The 12720-nt window shown below is 48.5% G+C and overlaps 1 protein-coding gene across 1 annotated transcript in view; it reads right to left on the reverse strand.

The window, feature by feature from the left end:
* Positions 1–12720, reverse strand: part of TMEM145 (transmembrane protein 145) — a 77794-nt gene that overhangs the window by 55053 nt on the left and 10021 nt on the right. The window lies entirely within an intron of this gene.

Here is a 12720-nt window from a genome sequence, read left to right on the forward strand (position 1 = left end):
GTGGAGACAACTTGGTAGGAGTGGCTGTGGCAACCTGGGAGAAGGGGAGGAGACAAATTGAGAGGAGGGGCTGTGGCTACCTGGGAGAAGGGACTGTGACAACCTGAGAGGAGGGGCTGTGACAACCTGAGAGGAGGGGCTGTAACAACCTGAGAGGAGGGGCTGAGACAACCTGGGAGGAGGGGCTTTCATGTTCCCTGATCTAGATGTAAGGAATGGGACTGTCTTCATAAAACAACACTTTAGGCCAGGGGTATTCAATTAAAATTCAGAGAGGTCCAGTTAGAGAAAATCTCCTCCAGCAAAGGTCTGGAAAATCATAACTAGAACTTGCGTTATCATCTAGTAACATGGCCAGTAGGTATTACCCCCCACGTAAATAGTAGTAGCCCCCCCCCCCCCCCATGTAGGTAGTGTGCAGCAGCACATCAAGAGACAGGACGTCCACCACCAGAGACCCAGAACAGAACATAACCAACACTTGGGCACTATAAGTGGACCTGAGGAAGGCATTAGGGTATGCCGAAACGCGTTGTCCTGAATTCTATCAATAAAAGTTATTTTGTCCTGTGCTGCTCGAGTCTTCTCTTTTCTTCATGGCTACAGTTGTGCAGCGCCTCTGCTAAACCGGTTTCTTTACCCCATTTCCTCTTTCATTTATCCTGTAGATAGTAACAGCCCTGTGTAGGTAGTAACAGCTTCCCGGTAGGTAGTAAACACCCCCCCCCCCCCCCCCCCATATGTAGTAATAGACCCTCTGTAGGTAATAAGAGCCTCCTTTAAAGGTAGTAGCAGCCCAATGAAGATAGTACTAGCCCTCCTTGTAGGTAGTAGCAGCCCCCTGTAGGTAGTAACAACCCCCCTGTAGGTAGTAGTAGCCCCAATGTAGGCAGTAAAAGCCTCCATGAAGGTAAAAGCAACCCACTGCAGATAGGAGATTCCCTGTAGGTAGTAGCAGCTCCCCTGTACATAGTAACACCCTGTGTAGGTAGTAGCAGCCCTCGGTAGGTAGTAACAACCCCCCTGTAGGTAGTAGTAGCCCCAATGTAAGCAGTAAAAGCAACCCACTGCAGATAGGAGATTCCCTGTAGATAGTAACAGCCCTCTGTAGGTAGTTACAGCCTTATTTAGGTAGCAGCCTCACCTGTAGGTAGTAGTAGGCCCTCTGTAGGTAGTAAAAGCCCCCTGAAGGTAGTAGCAGCCCCCCTGTATGTAGTAACATTTCCCTCTGTATGTAGTAGTAGGGGGGGCCTTACTCATGTAATGCCAACACAAAAAAGAAAATTTGCTGCATCGTAATGGCAATATGGGCCATGTCCTTATGGGGTTACGGGAGTCTATTAGACCCTGATAATTGACAAATTCATCACAGAATTGTAGGTGGAGCAGACATAGATACAAAGCTATTTTTAGTGTATGTTTTGGATCACTTCAAACACACACACAGAGTTGTATATATGGGTATGTATATTTATGATTAATTCACACTTTGATTTGGCGCGCATCGACTTCAGGCTGTTTCATTCATCATGGTCTTCTGACATATTTTATTAACGTTCGCTGATGAAGACGGAGCTCCCTCCCGGGAGATGTTTGATGTTTGTACTGCATCATTCCAGATATTCCTTATACCTGGGCTACGTCAGTCTTCGAGGGATCGTCAACAAATTCTCTCTCCCTTGTGATCCATCAAGCAGTCTTTATGTCATCTCGCCAAAGGCTTCTAAGAAATAACACGTCTGCATCCTGGAGATATGAGATGCTCTTGAAGAATATGATGGTTGTACGGTGTACGGAAAACGAGTGCGATTTACAAACATGGACAAATGGATCGAGAGCAATCGTTCTGACTGTTAATGTAGGAGTCCAAATGGGAAATATCTTTTCTGACCCATAAACATTTCAGATCCTAAAAATGTTGTTTTACTTAATCACTGATACTAAGAGCAATACCACCTTAAAACACAGTCCCTCCCTTAAAGGAGAAAGAACGTGCAGAAAAACGTATCCCGTATCCAAAGGACAGGGGATACGTTTTAGATTGCGGGGGTCCGACCACTGGGACCCCCGTGATCTCCTGCATTTGACCCTGGCTCTCACCGGGAAAGGAGCACGTGAACTCCTGAAAGAGGCGGTGGCCGACACACCCCTCTTATTTATCTCTATGGGAGAGCCGGAGATAGCTGAGGGGCACAGATACATGGATGGGACATGTTGGCCACAGCTTCATGCGGGGTTCGACACGCCCAGTTCCAAGGGAGAGACAGGGTCCGGTGCAGGAGATTGCGGTGGTCCCAGAAGTCGTATAAGGGTTCTTTGGATAAGGGATACGTTTTTGTGCACAATGTATCTTCTTTAAAAGGGTAAAGTTATCATCAATGATAAAGCTTGGCTTGGTGGAAGTCACCCAGTTTTCCTAGGAACTGATATAAGAAGAAGAAGTTGATTTAAAAAAATATATATTTCCACCGTAGTACCCCTTTAAAGGGGTGCTCCACTGGAAAAATTTTCTTTTAAATCCACTGGTGCCAGAAAGTTAAACAGATTTGTAAATGACTTATATTAAAAAATCTTAATGCTTCCAGTACTTATCAGCTGCTGTATACTAGGGATCGACCAATATCGTTTTTTTAGGGCCGATACCGATAATCGGTGGAGGTTAGGGCCGATAGCCGATAACTTATACCGATATTCCGGTATAAGTTATCGGCTATTTATCCCCCCACGACACCGCTGCAGATCATTGATTTAAAGCGGGTGCCATAGGCCGCCGCCACCCGCTTTTCTCCCCCTGCCTGTCCGGAGGTCCTGAGATCTATCACCGCCACCGCTCCCCCCACCGCCGCACCGCGACCCCGACCCGCCGCACCGGGACCGACCCGCCGCGCCGCACAACGACCAACCCGCCACACAGCCCCCATTGCCTCCCCCATCCCCGGTTTTATAATTACCTGTTCCCGGGTGCCTACATCTGGCTCCGGTGGCGTCCTCCTGAGCTGTCACTGTGCGCACTGACGTCGCGCACGTCACATCACTGCGCACAGCGTAACACAGGACGCAGCAGGAGCAAGAAGTAGCGTGGGCCCCGGGTACAGGTAATTACAAAACCCGGGATGGGGGAGGCAATGTGGCCGGGGCGGTGCGGTGGGGGGGTGTGACGCGGTGCGGCGGGTCGGGGCGGGGGGGGGGGGGGAACATTGCGGTCGCGGTGCGGCGGGTCGGGGGGGGGAGGTCGCGGTGCGGGGCATTATCGGCAAGGTAATTGCCGATACCGATAATGCCCAAAATAGTGATTATCGGACGATAATATCGCCCATACCGATAATCGGTCGATCCCTACTGTATACTACAGAGGAAATTCTTTTCTTTTTGAATCTCCTTTCTGTCTGACCACAGTGCTCTCTGCTGACACCTCTGTCCATGTCAGGAACTGTCCAGAGTAGGAGCAAATCCCCATAGCAAACCTATCCTGCTCTGGACAGTTCCTGACACGGACAGAGGTGTCAGCAGAGAGCACTGTGGTCAGACAGAAAGGAAATTCAAAAAGAAAAGAAATTCCTCTGGAGCATACAGCAGCTGATAAGTACTGGAAGGATTAAGATTTTTAAATAGAAGTAATTTACAAATCTGTTTCACTTTCTGGCACCAGTTGGTTTAAACAAAACTGTTTTCCAGCGGAGTACCCCCTTAAACTGATATAGAGCCTTTAAGGCCAGGTTCTGTTTAGGAATTACGGCTGGTAATTCTGCTGCCTGAAGGTAAAATGCAGGCGAATGGGTTTTCTCGTTAACCCATTCACACTGCAGAATTTTCTGGGCATAATTTCCATCAGAAAATTCTGATGAAATAATTCCGCCGGAACATTGAGCCTGTTCAATGTTCTGGCGGAATCTGCGCCCCAGACATGGCCGTCTCTCGGGATGGCAATGTCCAAGCGGTCCTGGTGCCGACTGATTCAGTCGGCGCTGGCTGCACTTAAAACATTTCTGTACGCGGATTCTGTAGTGTGTACCCGGCCTAGCTGTGATAGAGCCTTTTTTGCGCTGGTTCTCCGGCAAATGTGTCTTATCTGCACAGCACAGATTACTGGGGACGCGGGATCAAGTCGCTGACAGCTGGAATAAACCGCTGAATATTCTCCATAATAACCTTCCCTTTCAAGGACATCAACGCTCCTGAAAATATTTCAGCGCTTTACAAAGCAAACATTTATGTAGCATCACTCTGCCTGTCACTTCATGAAAGCCAGACGTAGATTTTCTTAGTTCTTTTGTGAAGTCGGATTCAGCCACTTCCACATCTCTACTAGAAGGGGCTCCTAAATGATGAACGTACAACCTGCATCGGAAAGAGCAGTGTTTTTTTTCCAACCGGTGTGCCTCCAGCTGTTGCAAAACTACAACTCCCAGCATGCCCGGACAGCCAAAGGCTGTCCGGCCATGCTAGGAGTTGTAGTTTTGCAACAGCTGGAGGCACACTGGTTGGGAAACACTTAGATAGAGGTGTGCAGGGTTGAGCTGTCAGGAGGCGCCCATATACAGGACAATGTTGTCCATGGGTGTTTTAAAAGTATACCAATCCAGCTTATTCCAAATAAACTAGGGATCGACCTATATCGTTTTTTTAGGGCCGATACCGATAATCTGTCACCTTTCAGGTCGCTAACCGATAACTTATCCTCTGCCCACATACCGCCGCCGCTGCCCCATCGCCTCCCCCCATCCTCTGCCCACATACCGCCGCTGCCCCATCGCCTCCCCCCATCCTCTGCCCACATACCGCCGCTGCCCCATCGCCTCCCCCCCATCCTCTGTCCACATACCGCCGCTGCCCCATCGCCTCCCCCCCATCCTCTGCCCACATACCGCCGCTGCCCCATCGCCTCCCCCCCATCCTCTGCCCACATACCGCCGCTGCCCCATCGCCTCCCCCCATCCCATGTGTTATAATTACCTGTTCCCGGGGGTCCGCGATCCTGACGACATCACTCGTAATTACGCAGCGCACAGCAACAGCGCAGGAGCCAGAAGGATCGCGGACCCCCGAGAACAGGTCATTATAACACCGGGGATGAGGGGGGGGGGGGTTAGCGGCGGCGATGGGCGGGGGGCGGTGCATTATCAGCATATCGGCAAGGTAATTGCCGATACCGATAATGTCCAAAATCGCCATTATTGGCCGATAAAATTGGCCAAACCGATAATCGGTCGATCCCTACTATAAACCTACACATTTTAAGGGAGATCTCCGGGGGATGGGGCCATTAAGTGTTCCTGCACCATAGTACTCCTTTAATGATAATGCAATATTATTTTTTGCAGTCATTTTTAAATGTTACCAGGACTCATAGAGAAAGCCTGTGGGTCCTGTTTCCCCCACTCATAGGAAAAGCCTGTAAGTCCTGTTTCCCCCACTAATAGAGAAAGCCTGTAAGTCCTGCTTTCCCAACCCACCCAAAGAGAAAGCCTGTGAGTCCTGCTTGCCACAACCACAGGAAAAAGCCTATGAGTCCAGTTTCCACCACTCAAAGAAAAAGCCTGTGAGTCCTGCTTGCCACACCCACCCAAAAAGAAAGCCTGTGAGTCCTGCTTCCTCCACCCACTCATAGAGAGAGCCTATGAGTCCTGCTTGCCACACCCATAGGAAAAGCCTGTGAGTCCTGTTTCCCCCACTTATAGAGAAAGCCTGTGAGTCCTGCTTTCCCCACCCACCAGAAGAGAAAGCCTGTGAGTCCTGCTTGCCACAACCACAGGAAAAGCCTGTGAGTCCAGTTTCCACCACTCAAAGAAAAAGCCTGTGAGTCCTGCTTGCCACACCCACCCAAAAAGAAAGCCTGTGAGTCCTGCTTCCTCCACAAACTCATAAAGAGAGCCTGTGAGTCCTGCTTGCCACACCCATAGGAAAAGCCTGTGAGTCCTGTTTCCCCCACCCATAGAGAAAGGCTGTGATTTCTGCTTCCCCATTCATAGAGAAAGCCTGTGAGTCCTGCTTCCCACATCCATAGGTAAAGCCTTTGAATCCTGCTTGCACTACCCATAGGAAAAGCCTGTGAGTCCTGTTTCCTCCACCCATAGAGAAAGCCTGTAAGTCCTGCTCCCCCCCCCCATAGAGAAAGCCTGTGAGTCCTGCTTGCCACAACCATAGGAAAAGCCTGTGAGTCCTATTTCCCCTACTCATAGAGAAAGTCTGTGAGTCCTGCTTCCTCCACCCACCTGAAGAGAAAGCCTGTGAGTCCTGCTTGCCACACCCACCCAAAAAGAAAGCCTGTGAGTCCAGCTTCCTCCACCCACCCATAGAGAAAGCCTGTGAGTCCTGCTTCCCACACCCATAGGAAAAGCCTGTGAGTCCTGTTTCCCCCACCCATAGAGAAAGGCTGTGATTTCTGCTCCCCCATTCATAGAGAAAGCCTGTGAGTCCTGCTTCCTCCACCCAATAAGAAAGAAAGTCCTGCTTGCCCGACCCACATAGAAAGTATAAGAGACCTACTTCTTCTAAATTTTTTTATGAACAAGATGGGGGGCACAGGACTCACAGGCCTTCTATGTGAATAAGATGGGGGGGCAGGACTCACAGGCTTTCTATAAAAGCCCTGGCTGGCAGCATTTAAACAGCTATATATATATATATATATATATATATATTTATATATATAAGAAAATACTAAAGCTAAGCATAGACCACTATATATATCTGAGAGCTCAACATCTCTTCCCTTTATTGCAGACTCATCCACCTTATGCCATATACAATGTCTTTCTTTTCTTCCAATAATAACCCTACAGGAAGCCTGCGGGGAGATCCGCTTTAGATGCCATACGTTATATCACATGATTAGTACTTTTACATGGATTGGCGCATACACAACTTTCGTACTTTGATGCCTTTTTTTCCTGCGGGGAAGTAGCGGCTGACCTGGTTTCCCTACAACCTGTCAGGTTTATGACTGGACTCACACACACTGTTTCTGGTAACACTACCTAAAGGAACTGCTCATAGAACAGTCAATATAATAGTTAAAATATCACAGCTAAATGTCTTCAAAATTTAGTGGATCTATAAACAGCATGCACTTAAAGGGGTACTCTGCCCCTAGACATCTTATCCCCTATCCGATCTCGACTGCGGCACCCCGGACATCAGGTTCATGGAGCGAACTTCGCTCTGACAGCAATGCCCCGCTCGTGATGTCCCGGTCACGCCCCCTCAATGCAAGTCTATGGGAGGGGGCGTGACGTCCGTCACGCCCCCTCCCATAGACTTGCATTGAGGAGGCGTGGCCGTGACGTCACGAGCGGGGCTTGGCCGTCACATCACGAGCCTCCAGTGCTGCACCCAATGCTCTAAATGAACGTCGGGTGCAGCAGGGAGATCGCGGGGGCCCCAGCAGTGGTACTCCCGCGATCGGACATCTTATCCCCTATCCCCATAACTTGTCTATGTTTCGAAAGTCCTATAGACAGTCAAAGGAGCAGTGGCCGAGCAGACGTGTTGGCGCTCCACTCAGTTGGCGGGACAGTTGACCGGCTTTCTCATAATCAGTTTATCAGGCCCCCATCGGTCACCTTGTTATTTTGTGCCTAGGGGATAACTTTAATAACTCTCTATAACCATTTCCACTAAAATTCTTCCAAACACTTATTCCCCCCCCCCCCCCCCCCCCGCGGGGTCCCGGGTTCTGCCGCGGCTCTCCCGTGCAGAAGGCATGCCGGACGCAGGATGACGCCGTGGCCAACATGCCTCCTCCATGTAGTTCTATGGGAGAGGCGGGGATGCAGCGTTTGTGCATCCCTGCCTCCCCCCATAGAGCTGTATGGGGAGGGGGCGTCGAGGGGGGGGGGGGCTTACCGTCGACCTCACTACGCGCATTAGCCAGCGTACCGCACGGCAATGTCGGGGCCCAGTATGGAAGATCGCGGGGGGTCTGAACGCGATCTTCCAAACAGGGCCCCGACATTGCCATGTGGTGCGCTGGCTAATGCGCGTAGTGAGGTCGACGGTACGCCCCCCCCCATCGATGCCCCCTCCCCATACAGCTCTATGGGGGGAGGCAGGGATGCACAAACACTTATCCGCTATCCTGTGTATAGGGGATAAGTGTTCTATCATTGCAGATGTCCTTTAAATTTAGAAACAGCACCACTCTTTCTCATGGTCTGTGTCCGGTATTACAGCTCAGCCCAATGCAAGTGAATTGAGTCCTCTAATCCCAGACAATTCCTTTAAGAATATAGTGGCGGGCCTACAGTATGTCTCATGAGGACCTGAATTAGCTCTGTGACTAATGCGGTTAGTCGTCAGTGTTATAATAGTACTGGCAGGCTCCTGCAGTAGAACTGGCATCTACGGGCACAGATGCCATGGTCTCACCTGCACATTTCAGCCGTACATCACGGCGTCCGTTGCGAGGCAGGATCGACATCAAAGCAATTTAGTCTTTTAAGTGGCAAGGTCTCTGATGTTTCTCCCTCCTCCGTAGAAAAATCACCTTATGCCGCTTCTCAATGTACAGTATAATTACAGACGTCACGATATCCCTACCTGCTCTGTACATTTGTCCACACACTATATGGGTGTTAAAGGGGAGGACCGTGTTTTGAGAAAATGGGGCTGTGACTCCCCCTCTACCCATTTCCATTAATTAAAATGGCAGAAATATGTAATGACCTCTGTCCTACACTTGTTATATTCCTGAGCTGCAGTCATAGTTCTGCAGGCTTCAGAGCTGAACTCTCCCTTGCTGGCATAGAATGTGCATAGAGTATGTGGGTGGTGTAGAAATATGATTAAAGTGAACCTGTTGTCAACAAAACTTTTTATATAATGTAGATAATAACATTATATGTATATTTGTAATATACATTGGTTAAAAAATGTGTATATTTTTGGGTGAAAAAATGCTGTCCCTGCAGCTATTGCCTGTGTGTCGCTGTGAGGAGTCCAAATACAGAAGTGAGGGCGGGACAAGCAGGGCTCTGTGCAGACTCCTGGCTTGTCAATCATCCTCATGTGTGAGCCCATAACATGTCGCTTGTCCTCGGCGCACAGAGCCCCGCTTGTCCTCGGTGCACAGAGCCCCGCTTGTCCTCGGCGCACAGAGCCCCGCTTGTCCTCGGCGCACAGAGCCCCGCTTGTCCTCGGCGCACAGAACCCTGCTTGTCCTCAGTGTACAGAGCCCCGCTTGTCCTCAGTGTACAGAACCCTGCTTGTCCTCAGTGTACAGAACCCTGCTTGTCCTCAGTGTACAGAGCCCTGTTTGTCCACCCTCACCTCCTGTATTTGGACTCCTCATAGAGACACACAGGCAATAGCTGCAGGGACAAAAATATACATATTTTTTAACCAATGTATTTTACAAATATAAATATAAAGGTATTATCTACATTATGTAAAAAGATTTTGTTGATGACAGGTACACTTTAAGAAAAACTATGCACCCCTGTAAGGGCGAAGAACCGTGGGGGCCGCATTCCTACAGGAAATCACGTGTTTGGAACGAAAATGGCAGTTCTGCCAACAGTCTAAACTTAAGAAGTAGGACTGTGGGCGGTGGATACAGGTCTTGAAGCTCTATATGTGACTTAAACTTATGGAGGGAGGAGGAGTCAGCGGCACTAGAGGCAGCCTGTCTCTGTAGTGCCTGGCACCTAACTGCAATGGCTCCCCCCCCCCTCAACCCCCTGTACCCCAGTATAGGGAGTACCGCTCTGGAGTATAATACAGGATATAACTCAGGATCAGTACAGGATAAGTAATGTAATGTATGTACACAGTGACCTCACCAGCAGAATAGTGAGTACAGCTCTGGAGTATAATACAGGATATAACTCAGGATCAGTACAGGATAAGTAATGTATGTACACAGTGACCTCACCAGCAGAATAGTGAGTACAGCTCTGGAGTATAATACAGGATATAACTCAGGATCAGTACAGGATAAGTAATGTAATGTATGTACACAGTGACCTCACCAGCAGAATAGTGAGTACAGCTCTGGAGTATAATACAGGATATAACTCAGGGTCAGTACAGGATAAGTAATGTAATGTACGTACACAGTGACCCCACCAGTAGAATAGTGAGTGCAGCTCTGGAATATAATACAAGATATAACTCAGGATCAGTACAGGATAAGTAATGTAATGTATGTACACAGTGACCTCACCAGCAGAATAGTGAGTACAGCTCTGGAGTATAATACAGGATATAACTCAGGATCAGTACAGGATAAGTAATGTAATGTATGTACACAGTGACCTCACCAGCAGAATAGTTAGTACAGCTCTGGAGTATAATACAGGATATAACTCAGAATCAGTACAGGATAAGTAATGTAATGTATGTACACAGTGACCCCACCAGTAGAATAGTGAGTGCAGCTCTGGAATATAATACAAGATATAACTCAGGATCAGTACAGGATAAGTAATGTAATGTATGTACACAGTGACATCACCAGCAGAATAGTGAGTACAGCTCTGGAGTATAATACAGGATATAACTCAGGATCAGTACAGGATAAGTAATGTAATGTATGTACACAGTGACATCACCAGCAGAATAGTGAGTACAGCTCTGGAATGTAATACAGGATATAACTCAGGATCAGTACAGGATAAGTAATGTAATGTATGTACACAGTGACCCCACCAGCAGTATAGTACAGCTCTGGACTATAATATAAGATGTAAGTTACCAGTAGTATAAAGATCTGTACTAAAAGTGAATTCACAAAAGTACTCAGCTCATTACTTCTTTATCACAGGTTCCCCTGAGGGGACCCTTTAAGGTCCAACATCACCTTTAATTATTGATATGACAAGTGGCGGAGATAGCAGCTCCAGCTCTCACATCACAGGCGGACATGACATGTAATCCATCTACATGACACATCCCTTCCGGCAGGTAGTCCGGCTACTTGTACATTCAGCCATGCAATGTGATGTGGAGATTATAATGCACCGCGGTCATACGTGTCCCTAATGCAGTGTTTCCCAAGCAAGGTGCCTCCAGCTGTTGCAAAACTACAACTCCCAGCATGCCCGGACAGCCGAAGGCTGTCCGGGCATGCTGGGAGTTGTAGTTTTGCAACAGCTGGAGGCACCCTGCTTGGGAAACACTGCGCTAATGTGCTTGAGATGATAGAGAATCCAATACTGTGGCTTTGTATAACCCGTCAGTTTTTATACTTATTAGATATAATTTATGGTCTCACTCTCTGCCAGTGTTCGGATTATGCAGATCAGCCGTTGTCCTTAGAGGCAGATCCATTGATTAATCCGTTACTCGTGTTAAAGGCACGGCGCCTAATCAATGTAATTTCACTGTAATCTGTATTAACCAGTTATGCCGGGCAGACGTCCCCCAGATAATGCTGATGTGTGGGCGAGAGTCAGGCAGCTGTATATGGGGGAGGCAGCGAGCGCTTGTGACAGTCGGATCCCTTCCTTACCACACATGGAGAATTTATCACCCGTTCCCTGCCACCTTTCTTGCCGAAAAATACCGGCCATGCTAATTTGCATAATTAATTCTATATGCGTAACATCCACCCCCCCCCCCGTGCTGTAGTTTTTAACAGTACCGTTTTTGTTTTGATGTGACTTTTTAATCGTAATTTTTTTTTTTTTTTTTTTTATCACATTCGGGAGTTGCAGTTAGTTACTAACTACAACTCCCAGCATGCCCTGATACAGCCTGTGGCTCAGCAGCTGCCCTAAATGAAAACTACAACTCCCAGCATGTTGGACTATATAGTAGTACAGTGATCCCCCAACATACCATGGTATTATACTTGCGTGTCCCCGCCGCTCTGGACCGTCACCGGTGCCCTGGATCTTCGCTCTCCATCACCGCCATTACGTAGCTGCGCACGCCGCTCCTATTGTATGACAGGACGGCGTGCGACAACCGAGAGCGACGGCCATGCAGCAGAGCATGAAGAGGACGGTCCAGAGAGGTGGGGACAGATGGGTGACACTCACCGGAGCATACGGGGCACATTATGCGGCTATCCGGTGGCAGCTGAAGCATTCTGCGCTGCCGGATAGCAGTTTTTGCGATGGCCCTGACATATAAAAGCATCGTATGTTTTTGCTGCCTTCAACATGCGATGGCCTCTGAGAGGCCATTTCATGTTGAAATGATTGTATGTTGGGGCCATCGTAAGTCGGGGGATCACTGTATATAGTATAGGTCAGTGTTTCCCAACCAGGGGGTTCCTCTAGCTGTTGCAAAACTATAACTCCCAGCATGTGTGACTATATAGTAGTATATAGTATAGGTCAGTGTTTCCCAACCAGGGGGTTCCTCTAGCTGTTGCAAAACTATAACTCCCAGCATGTGTGACTATATAGTAGTATATAGTATAGGTCAGTGTTTCCCAGAACCAGGGTGCCTCCAGCTGTTGCAAAACTACAACTCCCAGCATGCCCGGACAGCCAACGGCTGTCCGGGCATGCTGGGAGTTGTAGTTCTGCAAAAGCTGGAGGTGCTCTTGTTGGGAAACACTGGTATAGCATCTGGTGCAACATTCCAGGAATTGGAAATACCAGCAGGGTGGCCAAAATACAGTCTGTGGCAGTAAAATACCGGCCAGGTGGAAACCCTATCTGCTACACATGGTGTGATGCGTCTGCCTGTCCTTCATTATACAATGCATTTGGAAAGTTTTCAGACCCTTTCCCATTTTGTTATTTTGCTCCTTGTGCTAACATAAAAAAA

The sequence above is a fragment of the Hyla sarda genome, chromosome 10, assembly GCF_029499605.1.
Source record: "Hyla sarda isolate aHylSar1 chromosome 10, aHylSar1.hap1, whole genome shotgun sequence".
NCBI classification, from domain to species: Eukaryota; Metazoa; Chordata; class Amphibia; order Anura; family Hylidae; genus Hyla; species Hyla sarda.